The sequence below is a fragment of the Hemicordylus capensis genome, chromosome 3, assembly GCF_027244095.1.
Source record: "Hemicordylus capensis ecotype Gifberg chromosome 3, rHemCap1.1.pri, whole genome shotgun sequence".
NCBI classification, from domain to species: Eukaryota; Metazoa; Chordata; class Lepidosauria; order Squamata; family Cordylidae; genus Hemicordylus; species Hemicordylus capensis.
The window spans coordinates 170,561,505-170,582,851 of NC_069659.1; the positions used below are offsets into that span (position 1 = coordinate 170,561,505).

General features: G+C 42.6%; 1 protein-coding gene and 1 long non-coding RNA gene across 7 annotated transcripts in view; one reads left to right on the top strand and one right to left on the bottom strand.

The window, feature by feature from the left end:
• Positions 1–5,598, bottom strand: part of LOC128350151 (uncharacterized) — a 54,647-nt gene extending 49,049 nt beyond the window's left edge. The window contains exon 1 of the long non-coding RNA XR_008319177.1: positions 5,535–5,598. This is a non-coding gene — a long non-coding RNA (uncharacterized LOC128350151). The remainder of the gene's footprint in view (positions 1–5,534) is intronic.
• DACH1 (dachshund family transcription factor 1) overlaps positions 1–21,347 on the top strand; it is a 553,005-nt gene that overhangs the window by 97,957 nt on the left and 433,701 nt on the right. The gene's annotated exons all lie outside the window — the stretch shown is intronic.

The window sequence follows — 21,347 nt, forward strand, 5'->3', positions numbered from 1 at the left end:
ACTGTTTTGATAGTTGTTTATGAAGGCTTGTTAGGTGTTTAAGCCAAAAGCCATGCAGTTCATCATCGCCTGGCGCAGTCCAATTTTTAACTTTCTTTGCTCTTTCACTTATTAATTCTGGTGTTATTATTAGATCTTGCATTTGTTGGTTACATTTTTTGACCTCTTTCATCCAGCCTGCTTTTTAATTATAATCTATTGGATTGTCCCATAATTTCTCCCAGAATTGCACTGTTTCTTCTTTATTTGGTGTTTCTAGGTTTCTTGCAGTTTCTCCTTCTATGCTTTGGTAGAAACGTCTCTGATTCGACTGGAATTGGAGATTCTGCCTGTGTTGTGTAATTCTGGCTTCATATCTGCTAATCTTCTTTGACACTGCTGTTATTTGCTGTTTTATTATTTCCAGGAGTTCTCTAATTTTCCTTGAATCTAGGTAGTATTTTTGGATCAGATACTGTTTGGTGTTTTCATTCTTCAGCTTCTTGTCTTTCATATCTTTCAATTTACTAGCGTCTGATCTAAGCCTGGAGATTTTATTTTCTTATCTAATCTTCCATTTAGGTGATGTACTGCTTTCTTTTTTTACAGGTCCACTGATCTTATATCCGCGCTCTTGTGTTGTTATTGTTGCTGCACTGTACATTAGTTGGTTTGTTTCTTGCAAATTCTTGGTTGTTATTTCTGCAAGTGCAGCATTGACATCTTTTAATGCCTGAGCAAGTTGTTTTTTGGCAACTGTTTTTAGAGGTGGAAGTCAAACCCTGGTGGTTGTTTGGTTCATGCGCTCAGTTATTTTTTGCTTTAGTTCTTGTTGCTTTTCTTTTAAACGGTATTCGGGTTTTTGAGGTGAAGGCAAACGGGAGGTTGCCTGGTTTTGATTTTGAAACAGTTCAGCAACAGTGGCATCCTCTATTTCCAACACCTCCTCCGCCTGCGCCTGAGCAACTTCTTCAATTGGTGATAATTCTTCTTCCATATCTTGAGCCTGTGTTGCTCTTTGCAGTTCTTCCAGCTCAACTCCTGTGAATACTTTATTTCTTATTATGAATCTTCTCTGGTCTGCTAGGCTTTGTTCTGTTATTTCTGTGTCTGGATGCTTCTCTTTCCAAATTTGGTACATTCTTTTTAAATAACCTCTTCTAGTTGGACTAGACTTGTAATAGCAGATCATTATTTCCTTGTAGGATTTTTTGTATATTTTTTTCGGTTAAGCGACGTTTCTTCCAGTAACTTTGCTGTCTTCAGCCCTGGTTGCTCAACTGAAGATCCTGAGTCCTGTTGCCCACTTGCCACCAGATGTCCAGGGACTATAGCATCTGGCGCGGTCCTTGTTGACCCGGGCGACGACCGATCTGGTATAGATTTATTAAAATTACGTCTCACCATATTGTTGTGGGAGAGGCACTCTTTGTCTGGCTCCTCTGGTGAGACCTGTCCAGTATGGTTGGACCTCTGGCATAGCTCTCACCTTCATCAGAGCATACAAGCCCCACAACCACGGCAAGGTAGTGCCTCACTGGGGGTATAATAATAATAATAATTATAATTATAATTATTATATTTCTTGTTTACACAGTCAGACAGGTGTTATTGACTGGTTTGTTTTATCCAAACATCCAGTCCTTCCCAAGGACCTGGGATGCCAGAATTTTATTGTCAATGGTTATAGATATCGTCGCAGAATATAGGCTGTTCCCAGTAAAGCTGCTTTTTGTAATTGGCTGATGGTGATTTCTGTGGCCCCTATGGTGTCGAGGTGCTCTTCAAGGTCTTTTGGAACTGCACCCAGGGTGCCAATTACCACTGGGATTATTTTGGTCTTTTTCTGCCACAGCCTTCCAATTTCAATTTGTAGTTCTTTGTATTTGGTAATTTTTTTCTATTTCTTTTTCTTCTATTCTGCTATCCCCTGGTATTGCTATGTCGATTATTTTGACTTATTTTTCTTTCTTCTCAACTACAGTTATATCTGGTGTATTGTGTGGCAGATACTTGAGTTTCTCTTTCACAACAACCCTGTGAAGTAGGCTAGGCTGAGAGAGAAGTGACTGGCCCAGAGTCACCCAGCTAGTATCATGGCTGAATGGGGATTTGAACTCGGGTTGCCCTGTTCCTAGTCCAGCACTCTAACCACTACACCACGCTGGCTCTGTAGACATGTAGACATGTGGAAAGTCTAATCCTCTGCACTGAACCTGCCTGTGGAGAGCATAAGGGAGTAACAAGCAAGAGTCACAAGCAGAAATACTTGAGGTCTGTTAACATAATTGTCCTAGGTGCATGGTTCAAGCACAGAACCATGCACCCATCTAGGATTTGTGACTGGGACTGCAACACTTTTGGCTGTGCTGGAGTTGTAATTCCTGGGGTTGGGTGTGTTTGTATTGAGACCGCCTGAGGCAGAAGTGTTATGAAAAGGAAATGCTTCTGTAAGGGTACTGAGAATTCACATGTATATTTTGTGTTCAGCAGGCTTATTGGCAAAGTACTGCAGGTGGCCCTTGGGATTCTGTTCTTACCTGCAACCGTGGATAACGAGACCTGAGGCAATGGGAATTGCGGGGGGTTGGGTTCGTGGAGGTGAAATAAGGCTAAAAAAGGCCAAAATAAGAGAAATAAAGTGCCGTACCATTCTCTCCAGGTCCCTAGCTGTCCAGCAATGCCCCCCCCCCAATTCTGCCAATTTTCCACAAAAATTATGGATCATTTTTGTTTTTAAGGAAGAGCCACAAAATTGCTCCATTCAGCAAAATGGTCTTTGGAAATTACCTTGGAGGTCATTTCTGGCCACCAAGGAATTGCGGAAAGGCAAATTCTTACTGTTTTTCAAACCATGTATAACGAGGTCGGGCATACATTGCGCAAGTGTGGATACATGAAACCACATGTGATGGGACCGCGGATAGGAACCTGCCATAACCTGTAGTTTTTTGTGCAACGTGTTCTTTTTTCTTAGTTCCCATCACTAAATTTCACCTTTGTGTGCTCTAAGTGTACATGAAATAAGGCCACAGAGTAATAGTCCCATGATGTGCACCATTTCATCTGAGTTATATCTCCCGGTCAGGGGTTTATAGTCTGTGGTAGGTGATTAGCTGCAGAGGTAATCAGAATCCCATACTGTGTTGTGGAAGCAGGCCCATCCTTAGGGTGGGGCGACCAGTGTGATTGCCCTGGGCCCTGCATTAGGAGGGGCCCTGCGGTGGCGGTGCCATGGTGGCATGAGCAGCCTGCCTCACTGTGCGCTCAGCTCCCACTGGCCACACCATCTAAGGGGTGGCAGTGAGCGCCAGCTGAGGCAGCGGGTTAGCAGTGAGCCGTCTGCTCTGTTTGGCAAAGCTGCCCATGCACCTGCCTGCTAGCAACATGACATAGCTGGAGGTCCTGGATCCCGATATCCAGAGGCGTAACTAGGGAAAACGGCGCCCGGGGCAAGCACTGAAATTGCACCCCCCCACCATGCGCCCCCCGCCACCCCCAGAAATATGGAAATGTGTCACAGCCATAGTCAAATGTGGGTCGTGGGCTGCATCCGTGCAAGTATACTGGGACAGGAAAAAGGAAACATGAGGCTACAAGGCTCTTTAGAAATATATATTTTAAAGAAATGTCTTGCACACCAACAGCCTAAGTTTGCAGTCCTCATGGCCAGAAAATAAATGCTTTTAAACATAGTAATAGGTTTTGTGTCCCAAAATGGAAAAGACAAGACAGGTATTCAGAGGCGTAACTAGGGAAAATGGCGCCTAGGGCAAGCACTGAAATTGCGCCACTGTCCAAGCAGGAATGATGGGACTTGTAGTCAGCAATATCTGGAAATCCCCGTTAAAAGGAACACTGTACCATCTAGACATGGTTGTTGATCAAAACCTGAAAACATGAGCCATCTCTGTAAAAGACTTAGAACAACAGTCAGGAGTTATGTGAGGATTCCAGGTGTCATTTTCTCTGTCTCCTCTCATTCTTTAAAAAACATGACTTTGTCCTAGAGGATCACCTGCCCAAATAGCCACTAGCAAAATAGGGGAAGAAGAAGGTGTGTGTGTCGGGGGGTGGTGGTGTCTATAAACCAGTGAATGTTTCCTGCCAGCCTTTGTCTTATGATGACTGTTGGCTCATGTTGGGGTATATGTGCATTCACCACACTAGTGCTTACTTTGACACCAAGAGGGAGGAGGATACATTAGTTTGCCACACTAGACAGAGGAATTTGCAACAGGAGCAGATAGCCAAGTTCTGCCAGGGCCAAAACCAGCCCCTGCCAAACTAAGAAATCATTGTAATTTGCCCCTTCCTGTCACAAGCAGTGTGCTGTTCTTTTATTATTGACTCTAACTCTCAGATATCCCAGTCATGGATGGAAAATTCAGGGTCAATTTACAAGAGACACATTTTCTACATGGAAGTTTCTTCTGTGCAGGTGCTGTGCAGAAACCCATGTGTAGTGATCAATACATATGTAACTATTCCGCCAGGGGCATAGCAAGGTTGGAATGGGTCCAGAGACAGGATTTCAAAATGGGCCCCCAGACCCTCAAAGTCCAGGGCCTCCACGCACCCCAGGCCCCCAAGGATTTAAGTCTGATATTTCAAAATAAGTATGCTACCTGGAAATACATTTCACTGAATACACGCATGCACACTTCACAGTATATAGTGATATACATTGAGTATTATATATTTGTGCTACTTTTAATGCCTAGAAAGGAAGAGCCCCTGGTGGCACAGTGGTAAAACTGCCGCCCTGTAACCAGAAGGTTACAAGTTCGATCCTGACCAGGGGCTCAAGGTTGACTCAGCCTTCCATCCCTCTGAGGTCGGTAAAATGAGTACCCAGAATGTTGGGGGGCAATATGCTAAATCATTGTAAATCGCTTAGAGAGCTCCGGCTATAAAGCGGTATATAAATGTAAGTGCTATTGCTAGAACACACTAGCAATGCTAATTATTAAAATGGACCCCTTGCTGCAGATTAGCAAATGATACTTTCAACCATGCAGGGTGAGCCTATGTTTGTTTTCTCAGAATTCTGAACAAATTCAGTAAAGTTTGATTCCAGGAGTCTTTTCACACCAGGCTTTTAAAGCCCTTTAACACACATCTCCTCTGGAATAGAGGTGCTGCATTCACATGTTGGCCAGATTTACCCTGAAGTCCCTGCAAGTTATTGGGGAGCAGTTCACACACAAGAAAAATAAAATAAAATAAAATAAAATCACAACACATGCTTCACAGTTCTCACTCAGACCTTCTGGATTGCAAAACAACTTGAACATAAGTGCATTTATGAATGAATGAATGAAAAAAAATAAAATATACTTGTTTCAGAAGTTTTTGTAATTTTCTGACATGAAACAAGCCACTTATAGGCCTTTTTAGATAGTTTTTGTTTTTAAAGCCAGCACATTCTCCAGTCTGTTTTAAATTAAATATTCAGAGACTTCTCAGTCTCGCCCCACCCCCCCATATCAAAGCCCTATGGCAAGCAGATCCCTATATATGGGGGTAACCACAAAAAGGAATTCACAGCCTACTTAGCAATAGCTGTTCTGGATGGTCTGGTCTGGGCAGAGGGTCTGCTGCCTGCTTCCTCCTTCCTTCCCTCCTTCCTTGCTTGGGCCCTACTCGAGTTCAGGCTTCAGGGAGGCCTACTGGGAGGCCTCTCTGGAAGCCCCGCCCACCCACCGATCAGCTGAGAGGCGGGGAGAGAAGAGCTCTGCAGTTTGCAGGCTGCTCCGATCCTAGGCCTGAGCTGGAGGCAAGTGGCTGAGGGGCCCTGGGGCTGGGCAGGTGGGCAATGGGGTGGGGGTGGCAGGAACTGGCATGGCGCCCCCACCTCAATGGCGCCCAGGGCACATGCCCCCCCTGCCCCCCCCCCAATTACGCCTAGGCCAATATCAGCAATGGAGATTGCTGCAGCAGCATTTGTGTGAATGTGTGAGCTGCAGAGCCAAAAGGAGACTCTGATTGTCTGGAAGGCACTCGTGTTCCTTCCCTCCAGCCCACCCCCATTTGGTCTAATACACTATAGAAACAACATAAAGCAAAACTAAAATTTAAAATTACAAGTTAAAATATTAAAAGTTTAAAACCAACCTGATATAATTATAGCTAAAATGTTAATATGCCTTTCTAAAAAGATGGGTCCTGAACAGTGTTTCCTCTAACAGGGATTCCCACATGTTGTTGACTACAACTTCCAGAATCCCCAAGCAAAAGTCATTGCAGCTGGGGATGCTGGGAGTTGTAGTACACAATATCTGGGAATCCCTGTTAGAGGGAATACTGGTCCTGAATTATTTTTATTTTTTATTAATAGTTTTTTGAACATGTTTCTCATTTACAACATATTCAAATCCCCATTATCATCGTATCCCACCCTCTTACCCACCCCCACTCCCATATTCATCCAAAGGAAGAAGGAAGGAAAAGAAAGAAGAGGAAAGCAATGAAAGGAAAAAATAGAGAGAGAGAGAGAGGAGGGGGAAGGAGGAGGAGGAGAGGGAGAGAGAGAAGATGAAGATAAAGAAGATGAAGAAATAATTGCCTTAACATATGGGTACCTAGATGGATTAGCAATAAGGAGATTATAAAATGTATAGTTGTCTTTTAGTGTACATATAGTTCTAGGGAGTTGTGCCAAATCCTTAATCACTTTTCTGATTAAGTGGTGAAAGGCCCATTCATCTTTGATGAAAGGCCTGTTTTTTGTGCGATGATAGATCAAGTAAATCTTGTACCTGGTCCTCCACTTTAGGAGCACTAGTCACCTTCCAGTGTGTCTGGAATTTAGATCTAGGTTTCATGTATTTAGGATGTATTCCAGTATTTGCATTGTTGTTTTTCAGTTCTATATTTGTGTTCAGTGTCATGTTTATTCTGATAATATCTTTCCACAAACTTTGTATAATGGGGCATTAAAAGACGTAGCCTAACGTCCAACACACTATGTTTGACAGCAAGAATAATTTCCCACCAGTGCCAACTTAATAGTGAATGTTTACTTACAATTAGTTCCAACTTACTAGTGAGTTCTAGATTCTATTTGTCTTTTTGAGTTATATCTAAGTTTGGAATAAGAGCATCACACACTGTGATATACAAATGTTTATTAAATTTAGGTAGAGAGTTGTCTTTAATAGCCTGAAGAAAACTTGGGGTCTCTGGGGTTGCAAGAGTGTCTGGTCCAAATTTAGCTGAGATGCATGTTTCAGTTGCATGTACTGCCATGTATATGTGGGAGCAATTGATATTCATTCTGTAGAACCAAAAATGGCTTATTGGTTCCATTTTGTCCCCTTTTAAGATCTGCGATAGTTAATTGATTCATCTTAGTGCTCATTGTTTCCATATGACTGGGTTTAAAAAAAAAATCATTTAGTATATTCTTAGATTGTGAAAGTGTAATAGTGAGGATGTTTAAGATATATAGATTCTAAAACTTCCCAGGCTTGGTCTTCCAACAAATTCTTAAAGACCCAAAGGGAGGGAGCATGGCAGAGCTCTGCTGTGGAAGGGTGTTCAAAAGTTGAGCGGGGTATAACCGAAAAGGCCCTATCTCCAGTCCCTGCCACTTGGATCTTTGTTAGTGGCGGGACCGTGAGCAAGGCCTGGGATGTTGAATGGAGGGCACTGTTAGGTTCATATGGGCGGATGCAATCCACAGATACTCCAGCCCCAAACAGCTTTAAAGATCAAGACCACCACCTTGAATTTAGCCCAGAAACAAACCACTAACTCATGAAGCTGCTGCAGGATGGGTGTAATACTTGTGAAGTGATTCGCACCCATGAGCTTCCTTGCAGCAGCACTCTAGACAAGCTGAAGTCTCTGAAGTCCCTTCAAGGGCATTCCCACATATAGCACATTATAGTAGTCCAATCTGGATGTTAGCAAAGTATGAATGACTGAAGTCAGGCCCAGTTTCTCCAAGTAGGGTCACAGCTGGTGTACTAGTTATGACTGGTAGAAGGCACCACTGCCACCTGTGCCTCCAGGGACAGTGTCTGGTCCACAAGCACCCCCAAGCTGCAAACAGGGCGTGTGACCTTGTCCAAGACCATATTGACCTTACCACTCAGATAATCAGTTTTACTGACCCAAAGCAGTTCCATCTTATATGGATTAAGTTTTCAGTTGTTTCCCCCCAATCTGGCCCAGCACAGCCTCCAAACACCAGTTGTTAACATCCACTCTCTCCCTGGTATCTGCTGATTTAAATTATAGGTAAATCTGGTGGTGTCATCCAGATATTGATGACACCACAATCCATACCTATGGATGACCTCCCCCAGTGGTTTCATGTAGATGTTAAACAACATGGGGAAGAAAATGGATCCCTGTGGCACACCATAGACTAGAGGCCAAGGGGACCAGAGGAGCAGGCATCCTGCAGCACCACCTTCTGAGCATGACCCCTCCCCATAGGACCAGAGCCACCATATAACCATGCCCCAATTCCTAGCTCAGAAAGGTGACCCAGAAGGATACCATGGTCAATGATACTGAAAGCTGCTGAAAGGTCCAGAAGAATCAACAGAGTCACACTCCTTCTATATGTCTCCTGGCATAGTCATCCACCAGGATAACCAAGGTAGTTTCCATTCCACATATGTACTTAAAAAAAAAAAAGCATATAAGGAATTGCTTGCTATTTACTCCTGTGAGGATCCACTCACCACTCCTGACTGTGTTTTGGCCTTCACCAACAGGGACCTTATGCAATGTGTGTTGGAGATTTATTCAGCCATCCTAGAAAATTCTTGTACGGCCTCCTCTTTGCATATGCATGTGCGTATATATACATGCACAATAATGGCCATTTTTGTTACTTTTACTATTAAAATGTTTGTGTGTGTATGTGGAGCAGAGCTGAATGGCTCTACTTGGTTTTTTAGGCTTTGGATAATGCCTTGGCTTCAGTTGAGCTAGTATTAGCAGTTCATTCTATTCATTGGTGCTTTCAACACAGTTCTTTAAGAATTTCTTAATCATCTAGTGTTCTTTGAATCTATATTCGGGCTGTTGAAATTGGGTACATTTAGTTAATACAAACTGAACTGTGTAGGATTGATAGATCACATTCTGCATTTGCCGTTAAACATTTTGAGACACTGGGAGATGATTCCTTTTCTGATTCCTTCCTTTTCTGTTGTCTGTACTCCACCCCCCCCCCATTTCACAGCTTTGACCTCAGAGTTTTACCTCCATGCTGGGCATTGGTGGGTGGATTAAGATCATGGTTTATTGTAGTGATATTCCACTCATTTTGTGGCTTGGGCCACTGGTGCACACCTCCCCCCCACTGTCTGCCACATGCCTTAGCTTGGCCTATCAGCGTATGACCGTGTGTGTGTGTGTGTGTGTGTGTGTGTGTGTGTGTGTGTTAGGGGGCACATGCTGAAAGTGCTTGCCAGTACCATCTTATCTTCCCTGCTGCCACTGCTCCTGTAGAATGCCATCTCTCAGAGAAGGCACGGCAGAAGGCATGGGGGAGGGCATGTGCCCTGTCAGTGGAAGGAGGGGGCAAAGGAGGGAGAGGAAAGTTGAAGTGCCAGGAGGGTCTGCGTGGTCCACCAGTGACCCCCACACTGCTCAGTGAAGAACACTGGTTTATTGAGTCTGTACACATTAGACTGTACCTGTCAGGTATTACAACCAGTGCAAAAATGTTGGCAGGCAGGCTTGGAAATGGGGTAGGTGAAGGCATTATATCGATTATAATGGATTGGTTTATTTCTATTGTCCCAACATACATTGGTTTTACTCACTTTGCCTAACATGAAAAGGCCTAAGATGTTTCTGCTTCTTATGGCAGTTGTCTTTGTGGTAATCATGTATAATAGAATAAATTTTCCATTTGAAATTAGGCTCTGTAAAATGAATTCATTTTGTTATATAATAGAACAATACAATCCATATTTGTTCTCTGGAACATCATTTTTATTGTTAAGAGTGACATTCACATTTTATTCTTTATAGTGCTGGATAAGGATCAGAAATTGCAAGTGTCCTATTTAAGCCTGGTTTCATTGTTTAAATCTATCATCTGGCTTCACTGGGAAAATAAAGAGAAAATGGGATTTTAAAAACCCCAGATTCTCTGTTATGACTTACATTGGCCTCATTAAGTTGATCTCCAATCTGACTTCAGACAGAATAAATTTAGAATCTGTTCCATGTTAATAATTAGAAGCCCCGCCCCCCATGAGTTGACTGGACATCCTTATTCTTCGAAGATCCATGTAGCAATTCTGCATCAGGGTGGGCGAAAGGAAGATCATGTTCTATCTGTAGCTCTCTGAGTGATGTGGAGTAGATTTAAAACGATTTCCAAGTTGCAATGGCCTAACAAAAGCAAAAAGGAAAAGCTTACTCCTCTTTATATTAGACTACTGAAACAAAGAAAACTTGAGGAAAAGGTTACCTCTTTCTCATACATGTGTACACTACTCATGTGTTTATCTATACCTTTAGAACAAACTGGGGGTATTATGTTGAAAACCAAATTTGCAAGTGTGTATAACTAATGGACTATGGTCTGGACATAGGGAAATGTTCACTCCAGAAGACCAACAGACCCAAAGGCTTTTGAAACAAAGAAGTAAAGTGTATTGATACAGCAGAAACACAATGCAAATGATGTTATTTAGCAGCCTTGATACTGTCTCACAAGGAGTGAAGGCAGTTAAGAAGGGAGGAGAAGTGAGAGAGTGGAGACTCTACTATCCTATTAATTGGCAGGTGTTAGAATATGAGGAGGAAGAGAGAGAGGATAAAGGATGGAGACGAAAGAACAGTGTGTTACGTGTCTGTTTCTGCTGTTTTGTGTGCAGTGCCAAGATGCCAAAAGGGAGGATGTACAAAGATTTGAGGACCCTTATAAAGGTTTTGCCAGAGGAGATCAAGGAGAGGTAGCAGGGTACCAGCAGGCTCAAGATCTTTAGCATTGCTCATGCCCACAGCTAGCAAAGGAGAGCTTGCTGTGAGCTGGTTCCCCTGTGTGAGCTTGCTGTGGGCTAAACCCACAGTACTTGTGTAAGTGCAAAGCCAGGTACTTAGCTGGGTGGGTGTTCTGGTGTACTATTTGGCAGCTGGTGCCACCAAACTTCCACAGCAGCAAAAGTGATACTGCTTCCCAGAAACCTCCAGAAAGCTAGGTACAGAGAAAACAGGAGCAGAACAAACACCAACATACATCTCTAGGGGAGGCAGGACTTTTTATGGGGTTCTGTTTTTGCAAAATTGCAAAGTTGGGAAGAGTTTGTGTTTCAAAGACAAAGGGGACTGTACCCGAAGAGGGTGTGGGTTTGGTAGCAGCTGTTCAGAGGAAGTTCAGGACTGAAGGGCTTTTCTGTGTCAAATCAACATAACTGGTTTGAGGATTCTGGGGTGTCTATCTAAATAGGCTAGGAGCAGCCTCACTGGCCTTTAGCACTTATTTTGTTGTGTCAGGAATTCAGGCTTAATCAAGGATATATATAAGTCTTAGGGGTGGGGAGAATGTGCCACCTTCCTAGGTAGCATTTGTGCCAGGTAGTCTTGCATGACACTGCTTCTTGATCCAAGCAGAGGGCAATTGCTTCTGTGTAACCAAGTGTCTGTCTGTGCTATGCTTTTGCTGCATACTTCCATGTACCCAATTTCCCAACAAAGTGTTGGTGGGGAAAGGCAGTTTACTGTTTTCAAAAAAACAGGAGTCCTTTTTTGAGTGAAAGAACTATGAGCTCAGTTCTGGTCCAGAAATCAGATTTCTGAGCTGGGTGTGTGCAAAGGCACCCTTTTTCTTAATCTGAAAGAAAAGATTGGGAATATTAGGGTCACTATTTCATCCCTGATTCCAGTTATTGGACTTCAGGATTCTAGCTAAAAACAAAGTAGATACTGCAAGCCTGAAAGCTGCCCACCTGTATTCTACATTACAGAAGTGGAAGGAATTTGTGGTGAAAGAATTTTACACCCCTGTGGTTGTGCTCGGGCATCCACTGATAATTGAACAATCTATGAATATTTAATAAAACATCCTTCTACATACTTGTCTGAAAAAGTTAATCTCTTATATAGGAAAGGAGAGACAGTGGCAACCTCATATAATAGGGCACAAATTCACAAATCATGTAAGTAATATGACTAACCATTTCCTTTTTCCTTTTCTCTCCATTAATTATTTGGGAGCTGCACTCTCTCACCACAGTGCTGGAGCATGTATTTGACCTGCTTATTTACTTTAAAGAAAAGTGACCATACTTCCCCTCTCTACAGGTGAAACTCGGAAAATTAGAATATCGTGCAAAAGTCCATTAATTTCAGTAATGCAAATTAAAAGGTGAAACTGATATATGAGACAGACGCATTACATGCAAAGCAAGATAAGTCAAGCCTTAATTTGTTATAATTGTCATGATCATGGCGTACAGCTCATGAAAACCCCAAATCCACAATCTCAGAAAATTAGAATATTACATGGAACCAAGAAGGCAAGGATTGTAGAATAGAACAATATCGGACCTCTGAAAAGTATAAGCATGCATATGTATTCAGTACTTGGTTTGGGCCCCTTTTGCAGCAATTACTGCCTCAATGCGGCGTGGCATGGATGCTATCAGCCTGTGGCACTGATGAGGTGTTATGGAAGACCAGGATGCTTCATTAGTGGCCTTCAGCAATTCTGCATTGTTTGGTCTCATGTCTCTTATCCTTCTCTTGGCAATGCCCCAAAGATTCTCTATGGGGTCAGGTCAGGCGAGTTTGCTGGCCAATCAAGCACAGTACACTGTATACTTTTCAGAGGTCCGATATTGTTCTATTCTACAATCCTTGTCTTCTTGGTTCCATGTAATATTCTAATTTTCTGAGATTGTGGATTTGGGGTTTTCATGAGCTGTACGATCATCACAATTATAACAAATTAAGGCTTGACTTATCTCGCTTTGCATGTAATGCGTCTGTCTCATATATCAGTTTCACCTTTTAATTTGCATTACTGAAATTAATGGACTTTTGCACGATATTCTAATTTTCCGAGTTTCACCTGTATATACAAGACACAAGGCTAACTCACTGGCAGCAAGACTATCCCTCCGCATATGCAAATTGTGGGGATGGGATATCTGTTTGCTGTTTGGAGAAGACTATAAACTGGTGATAGAAGTTTGTTCTTTGTAAAGGTCCTCATAGCACAAACTCCCCACCCACCCCAACTTAAAGCAACTGGAGAGAGTATCTCTATCTGTATTACTAGGGGCAGTTTTTCACCACCCATGTGAGGCTGACCGACTGGAAAATTGGAGATTCACAAGCTGTGCTTGCTCTCGATATCCGTTGTAAGAACCTGGAACTTTCCGGTAATGTTAGGTTGGCACTGCACCAAATGATGATTTGATCAAGATTGCCCATCCTGGTTAAATTTGGATTGGCACCATGTCAACCTGACATTGCCAAAAATGTCCGTGTTTTTCTTATGACCAGAAATTGGAAGTGCACACAGCTCATGAATCTCCTCATTCCGATTGGGGTGGTGTTACGCAGGTTGTGAGAACCCCCACTAGGAGTGGCAGTTTAAAATTTAGTTTGCTTGTTAATATTTGCAAAGCCTGAAGTTAAGCACTTTTGGGCTACAGTGCTTCAGTGCAAAGCATGTGCTTAAATCTCTTCCAATAAAATAATGGGGTCATGTCTGTAGTTTCCAGGCTACTTGCTATCTTACTTAAGTCCTATTTAATCATAAAAACAAAAACCTGTAAGAAATTAATTGTTGTCTGTTTCCTGCTGAAGGAGTTTGCTGTGCCTGAACATTTCCCCTCTCACCTCCCCCAGATTGCATTGGTACTACAGGAATGTGTCAGCTTGGTAGTCAGAAGAGACTGGATATTAAATCCAAGATCAGAGGGTTGCATGGATCCTTAGGCTAGAAAAGGTCCCCCCCCCCTTCTTTGTTGTTGTTTCCTTCCTAGTTGTAAGCATTAACATTTGAAGATCTTTGCTGATTGCGTTGATGTTGTTTTTGCTGAGTCAGGTTATCCAGCCTTTCTGAAACTTGGACACCCATGTTACTAAGGCTTGTGGTTATTAGAATTTTAATTTAGTGCCAGATTTTAGAGTTCTAAATTTAAGCAAAAGCCCTCATGAGAAGTTTCTAATTTAAAGTAAGTTAGACAGGAATAATTCAGCACACATAAAATGGCACTCTTTAATTTTCTTTTTGAAAACTTTCCCCCACAACATCCTGGCCCAAAATAGATATAGCAGTATGAAGATACTTATTTAGTTTGTATAAATTCACTGGACTCCCCACTTTTATTGCCTAATAGCAATTTGAGGTGCTGCACTGGAAAGTACTTTTGAGCCTTTTTCACATCTCCAAAAGCAACTTTTCGGGTGGCACACAATTATGCTTGCCACCCGTTCTTTACTTCAAAGAACAGTTCTTTATTTAGCATTAAACCATACCTATTCTTTATCAGCTTAATAAAGAACACAGTTTGTTTTATATTTTTAGCACTCTGAGGTAAGCCAGTCACTGACTGCAGTGAACACACAGTGAAGAGGCTGGCTTCATGTTGCTGGCCTCTAGAAAGCACTCTTCTTCAGCCTCCAGGTTGGATAGCAGATTGCACTCTGATGCTACTACTCCCATGTTGAAGCTTGTTTTTGGAGCCAAAAGTTCACCTTTGCCCCTGCAGACGATAGGAGGAGGCTGAGCCTTGTGGAGCAGTGAGCAGCCAGGCCTATGAAGGTATGGCCTGTTCTTCAAAAGTCTCTCCATAGAGCTGAGCAGCCTAATTATCTGTCATCTTCTTCCACCCAATCTCCAGCAAAAAAGGTAGGAGAATGCAAAAATATTGTGAAGTTTGGGAGAAAAGAGTTCTGTTAGTTGTCTAAAGTGCATGATAATGCTTTGAAAGCTTCTTGCAACATAGACTCTTTAGTTTCACACGGTGAAGTGTGTGAGGTTGAACAACATGCAACTGGAGAAGGTCAAGTTCACAACATTCGAATGAGGGGCCAAAATCAAGCCATACCCAAGTTTCTAAATAATGAAAGTTCATCAGAAGCCAATAAGGTATCTCTTTTTATCATCGCTTGTTTTACCGGTTAAATGAAAGTGAAAGAAATTTGAGGGGCTCTCTTTGGTTACAAAGCTACTCTCACTTTATATGAGAAATGTTAAGAACACTAGTATTTCTTATGTGCTGCTAATGTGTATGTTGCTGAGCCGGGATGGTTAGCAACAGGGACAATGCATGCTTGCTACCACAAGACCAGGTCTCCCCGCAAGCTATTCAAGGTAAATTACAATACCAAAATTGTATGAATATGGAGTAACCAAAAATACTGCAGAATAACCAAAAAATTACATGGAAAAGAAGAGATGCATTCTAAGGGCAAAAAGCAATTTCAGTTTAATGTGCTATCTGTTTTAAATGGATTGAGATTGTACTGTTATCAGCTATGTTTCCTTATAATGCAGCTTTTCAAAATTGCTATTGCTTATTATGGGTTAGCATTCAGACAAAGTTACTCATGAGAAGCATCACTGAAAGTTATCTTTACTATCTTAAGGCTAACTTAGTCTGAATGTTACCCATGAATTCCTAGAAAAGTAGTGTATAATTATATTAGATAAATTTAATACCTTACACTAATTAAAAATTATTGTTCATGTTCTGATGGACACACCCAGCCTGGGTTACACTGTGTGTGAGAACCACAGCAATTGGGCCCTATCCCAGCAGGGCAGTGCCACCTAGCCTGGTTTTTAAGCCCGGTTGTTAGCTGAGATTAAGGGAGCAAGTGCTCTCTTAACCCTGGCTACCTGCTAGTGTGCAAGCACAGTCTGCTTCCAGCCCAGCCGCACACAGAGACGGGCACCTAGAGAACTCGGGGGAAACCCCCAATGCATTGTGTGTGTTGCACGGTGCATTGTGGGATTATCAATGACTGGGATGTGTTGTCTGGCCTCCGGAGCTTCACGCTGCACCATTCAGTACTGCTTGTCGGGGAGCATCACATTTCTCATCACAGAGCTGGTAGAGGTGGCGGACGTCCCAGGATGCCCGGCGCAAGTGCGCAAGGCATTCTGAGGAGACCCCCCCCCCAAGGCTGGGAGGCTTGCTGTCGCTTCCCGGTCGGGGGTCTACTCAAGACAGAGGTACTTATTGTGTGGGGTCAGAACTCCAGAGACTATTTTGACCTACCTGTTTTAGATAGGGTCACACTTCCCCAAAAGGAACAGGTTCACAGTCTGGGAGTACTTCTGGATCCACACCTCTCCCTGGTTTCTCAGGTTGAGGTGGTGGCCACTGGTGCTTTCTGTCAGCGTCGGCTGATACGTCAGCTGCGTCTGTTTCTTGAGATGACCTCAAAACAGTGGTATATTTGTTGGTAACCTCCAGACTGGACTTCTGTAATACTCTCTACGTGGGGCTTCCTTTGTACGTAATCCGGAAACTTCAGTTGGTTCAGAATGTAGCAGCCAGGTTGGTCTCCGGGTCATCTCAGAGAGACCACATTACTCCCTTGTTGATGGAGCTACACTGGCTGCCAATAGGTTTCCGGGCAGAATACAAAGTGCTAGTTATAACTTATAAAGCCCTAAATGGCTTAGGCCTTGGGTATTTAAGAGAACATCTTCTTTGTTATGTGCCCCACCGCCCATTGAGGTCACTTGAGGAGGTCCGTCTCCAGTTACCGCCAGCTCGTCTGGTGGCCACACAGAGACGGGCCTTCTCGATTGCTGCCCTGAGATTGTGGAATGCGCTCCCTTCTGAGATGCGATATTCTCCATCACTGACTATTTTTTAAAAGCATCTGAAAACTCATCTCTTCACCCAAGCTTTTTCAGTTTTTTAAATTTGTAGGTTTTAATTTTATGCTGTTTTAAATTGTTAATCTGTTTTAACCTTTTATATTTGTTTTAATTGTTTTTATGTCATTGTTAACCGCCCAGAGATGAAAGTTTGGGCAGTATATAAGTCAGATAAATACATAAATAAATAAATGAGTCACTGCTACCATGCCATGAATCACAATTGCTAAAATGAGGTTAGTGGAGCACTTGCTCTGCTAACCTTATTTAAGGGGAGGGGCAATTAAGCGGGCTAACCGCCAGGAGCTGCACTTCTCCCAGTGGTTCACACACACGGGGGAAACTGGGCTCGGTTCCCTTAGCCCGGTTTATTCCATGTGTGTGAATAGCCTCATAGTCATAATAATAATTAATCATCCATGCCACAACTGGATTTGGTACAAGTCTAGTAGCATGTACACTAGGGTTATCTTCACAGATTCTCTGCAACCCAGGGCATCTGATTAAATAGTTAATGAGGAAACTTCCATAGCTAAACTGCTGCTCCACCATTAAGACAAAAGTGATCAGTGGCTTGGGCTGGTCTGGGCATTATTTTTTCACTTAGAAATCTTGCCACATTTTGACTTGTCCTTGAGATAATGTAATATGTAACATCACCAAACAGTTTTAGTTTCCCCTCATCTGAGGTGTCTCTGTGCCAATACTGCTTATTGCTAGGAGGCAATGTCCTTTGTGACAAGGAAGTAGAGCAACATTTACTAGTACTATATGTTTCAATTGTGGTTTTTTACATGAAAAAATTTGTGCCTTGTAACTGTAATGCACTGATTAGCCATATACTTCTCAGAGAGTTCTACAAGCTACTTGGGGCCAAGAATTCTAGAGGCAGATTGTGAGGCCATAGAGAGGCAGGAGTCTATCCTTCTGAAAGTAACAATGCAGCCATAATAAAGGTGCATTCTTGACATGCCCCAGTAATTCCAGGCTGGTGCAGAATATTGCAGAATATTGCACAGGCTTACACTGGTGTTTTTGATTGGCTCGTACTGCTGCAGGATTCTAAGGACGAGCCAGTGATCGAGCACATAAGTGCAAATACAGTTGCATGGATGCAATTTACAATGGAAATAATGTAAGTTGCATTCCCAACGTGTTGGTGCACAACTTCAAGTATTTGTGAATTTGCTGGCACTTCCTTAAACATCCACAGCAACATGAACTGATTGGAAATGCTGATGTAAGCTGCAGTATGTTGGTGATTAAGTTTAATACACAATCTTTTTGATGTGTTGGATCTGTTTGGAATGTAACCATGGTTGGCATGAAGGTGAAGATTTGCCTTGCAGAACCACCAGCACTTTGTTTGTTGGAAAATCCAAAAAATTATATGCATGCAGGACTAGGATATCAGCACCAGCTCTGAGATCAGTGCAGCAAACTTTACCAGAAATTTCTCTGTGAAGCGGGGTGGTTGATGGCAGTACTCCCAATCTAACCCATACCTGATGAGTTTCGCTCTTGACATCTCTATATTACATGTTGATTGTTTGTAGTAGAAGTTTGATTGTCTTCTCTTCTACATTTGTTTTAATCTCATGCTGGTCACTGACCAAAATAAAGAGATTTGATTTGATTTGCATGTTGATTAATTGGACCCATTCTTATCCTGTCACTTTTGGGATTCCCTAGCCTAAGCTTGCCATGCTAAGTATTCAGTTAGCAAACTTCAGAGATGACTTCCTCCTGAATTCAATGATGGAAGTGTGGATTTCTTAACTCTAGTTCTTGCTTTGACATCAGTAGGGGCACTATTGCATTCAATCAGAAAACATTCCGAGAAATGGACTGCAAGTGAGGAGAAAGAGTAGAACAAGAGGACAAGGCACCATTTGTTAATCCCTGTACTGCCTAAACATTTTTGTCCCCTCATACCACATTTCCCCTAATAGCTGCAAGGGAATGGTTTCTCTCTGTGCATCCTGTCCTTGCAATCATGGTTACTATATTTTGTCCAGGACTGTGCCCCATGGTAAGTCAGCAGCCTCTCAGCATCAGGGAAGTCCCAATGAAAAAGACTGAACTTGGCAGAATAAGCTGGTTAGAAAAATGGCCAGGAATTAATTCCTTTTCCGTATTTGGTATATAAAAATGCAGGCTGACTTCCAGAGCAGGAAAGCAAAGATGTAATGGAAGCTGCATCCTTGCAGCTGGAGGCTGCTTGTAAAGCAGCTAGTGAATTTCCCCATTGCCACTGTACCTTTGTGTATGGGGTATGTGTGTGCTGTTGGCAATCTTCACTGCTTCTGGAAATGCCTGGCGCCTTCTGAAAACATGTCCCCGAAGGCTGCACATCCCTCAGGGTCATGTTTTTGAAAGGCACCGGGCACTTTCAGATTCAGCAAAGTTTGCCCAAAATTCCTTCCCTCTGCATGCACACTTAGTACCATGGATATATCTTTCTGTTGTATCTGTGCTGTATTGCTCTGAATGTCAGCCAGTGATTATAAATCAGTTACTAAGGTCTAATTACCAGAAACGGCAAAGGAGGTGGCTGGGCAGTACACCTCAGAATAGATAAACTGCTTGCATGGTGTGACTAAATTGCCTGCTCTAGGTAAAAAACGGAAAAGGACAGTTCTGTACGGAACTGCTTCTGGTATACTCAATTACAAACACTGAATTTAAACTAGCACTATATAAATATATAGCTTGTGCTCTTAAAGGGAAACATTTTTCCATGAAAGGCACCTCCCACCAGAGACCCTGAGAAGTAAATTAAAGACATGTAAGTGATTGTTAAAATCTGGAGTGACAAGTATTTTTCCCTTTTGTACTTAGAACCTCTGACATGATACAATGAAAAATGATTAGGGAATTAACATTAGCTTGAAAGAGAAGTACAGAGGCCTGCATTGTGTGCAACCCTTTCTGAAACAGTTTATTTTGTAACACAAACTTGTTTTGAAAGGAGTTTGGTTTTGCTCTGTGGAAAGGAAATTCACAGTTGCAAAGTACTAGTGCAGGAGTTGGCATTTTGACCAAATACTTCTCAAGTAATGAATATTGTCAGGGTTTTAAATACAACCTAGCTGTATTCTCTCTGTGTTCAGTGGATGTGTGATGGGAGCACAGGAATGTGCTTATAGCACTTCCTTCACTGTTGATGAACCTGCTGGCCATGTCCCCCTGCATGTGCATGTATTCAGTTCTTGTCTGAAAAAGACAGCGCTGAATGTGAAGACTCTTTCCTCCTTGAAATTGCTCTTTTGAAATAAATGTTGAATATGCAGGTGCTCAGCGACATGATCAACAGATAGCTATTGACATCTATTCTCCCACCCAATAAATAGCATTATCCCGGTTTAAATTAGTTTTCTTTGAAATAAACATATTTTATTTATTTAAAACTTTTTAATGTCACATAAGAATTTATTCTTATGTTTATTCTTATGTCTTGGCTTATATTTTTATTTATTTTATTATTATATTTTATTTATTTAAAACATTTTAATGTCACATAAGTCAATGCCCAATATATTTGGTTGGACATCATTTTGTGCAGGCCATAGCTGGTGCTGGAGGTTAGCAAGGACATGCAGTTGCTATAGCCCTATTAAGGGGTTAGCAGCTGATAGCCAAATCATCCAGATGAGAGACAGTGAGGCTGTTCACATTAGCAGCCCTACCTGGGCTTGCTCAGCCCTACTGGGGTAGAGCTGCTTGTGTGAAATGCTGCGATTGGGGCTGATCTCACCAGGTAGCCCAGGATTTACTCTGGGCTTTTACCTGAGTACAAAGACACAAGTACACCTTTCTGCTGAGGTCCCAAGTCGTGCAAGCAGCCCGAGCAGATAGAACTGAGTGCCCGGCTTGCGGCGGAATCCACCAATGCACTACGCTCATTGTGCGGTGCATTGTGGGATGCAGGAGGCTTCAGCCTGCCTTCCTCTCACTCCCTGGCTACTCTTGGAGCCGCTGTTCATGTGGGCACACAGTGCTGGCAAGTCCTAGAGCAGCTGGAATTGTGTGGGGGAAAGCAGGATGGCTCCTGCTTTCCCTCGAGCTCCCCACCAGCCAGGTGAGTAAGGTCATGTGCACTAGTATCTCAGACCCACGAACACAAGAGGGAGCTCCAGAATCTCCTCTGAGAAGCAAGGGTGATTTTTCAGTTCATGTGCCCTATGCTTCTTAATGTTTGCTGTCTGTGTTTCCATTCTCTCCTTTGAGTCCCCACCTCCTCTCCAAAGCTGGCCCTCTTACAGACTTAATGTTTCCCCATGTCTTAACCATGACAAGAGATAGGGAGCACACTGAATGCTCCTTTGCTCTCTTATTTTTTCATCTATGTGAATACCATGTTTAGCTTTAGTTGTGTTGTAGCACCAAATCTGCACTTAGTTTCATTCTTACCATGGTTACTTTTCACCAGGGTTTGAAGTTTTAGCTTCAGGCTCTGAATAGAAAGGGAGAAGGAAAGAAATGCATGGAGTCTTCATTGGGCAACTGAAATTTGAAATTAGTTGGTACGATTCCAAAT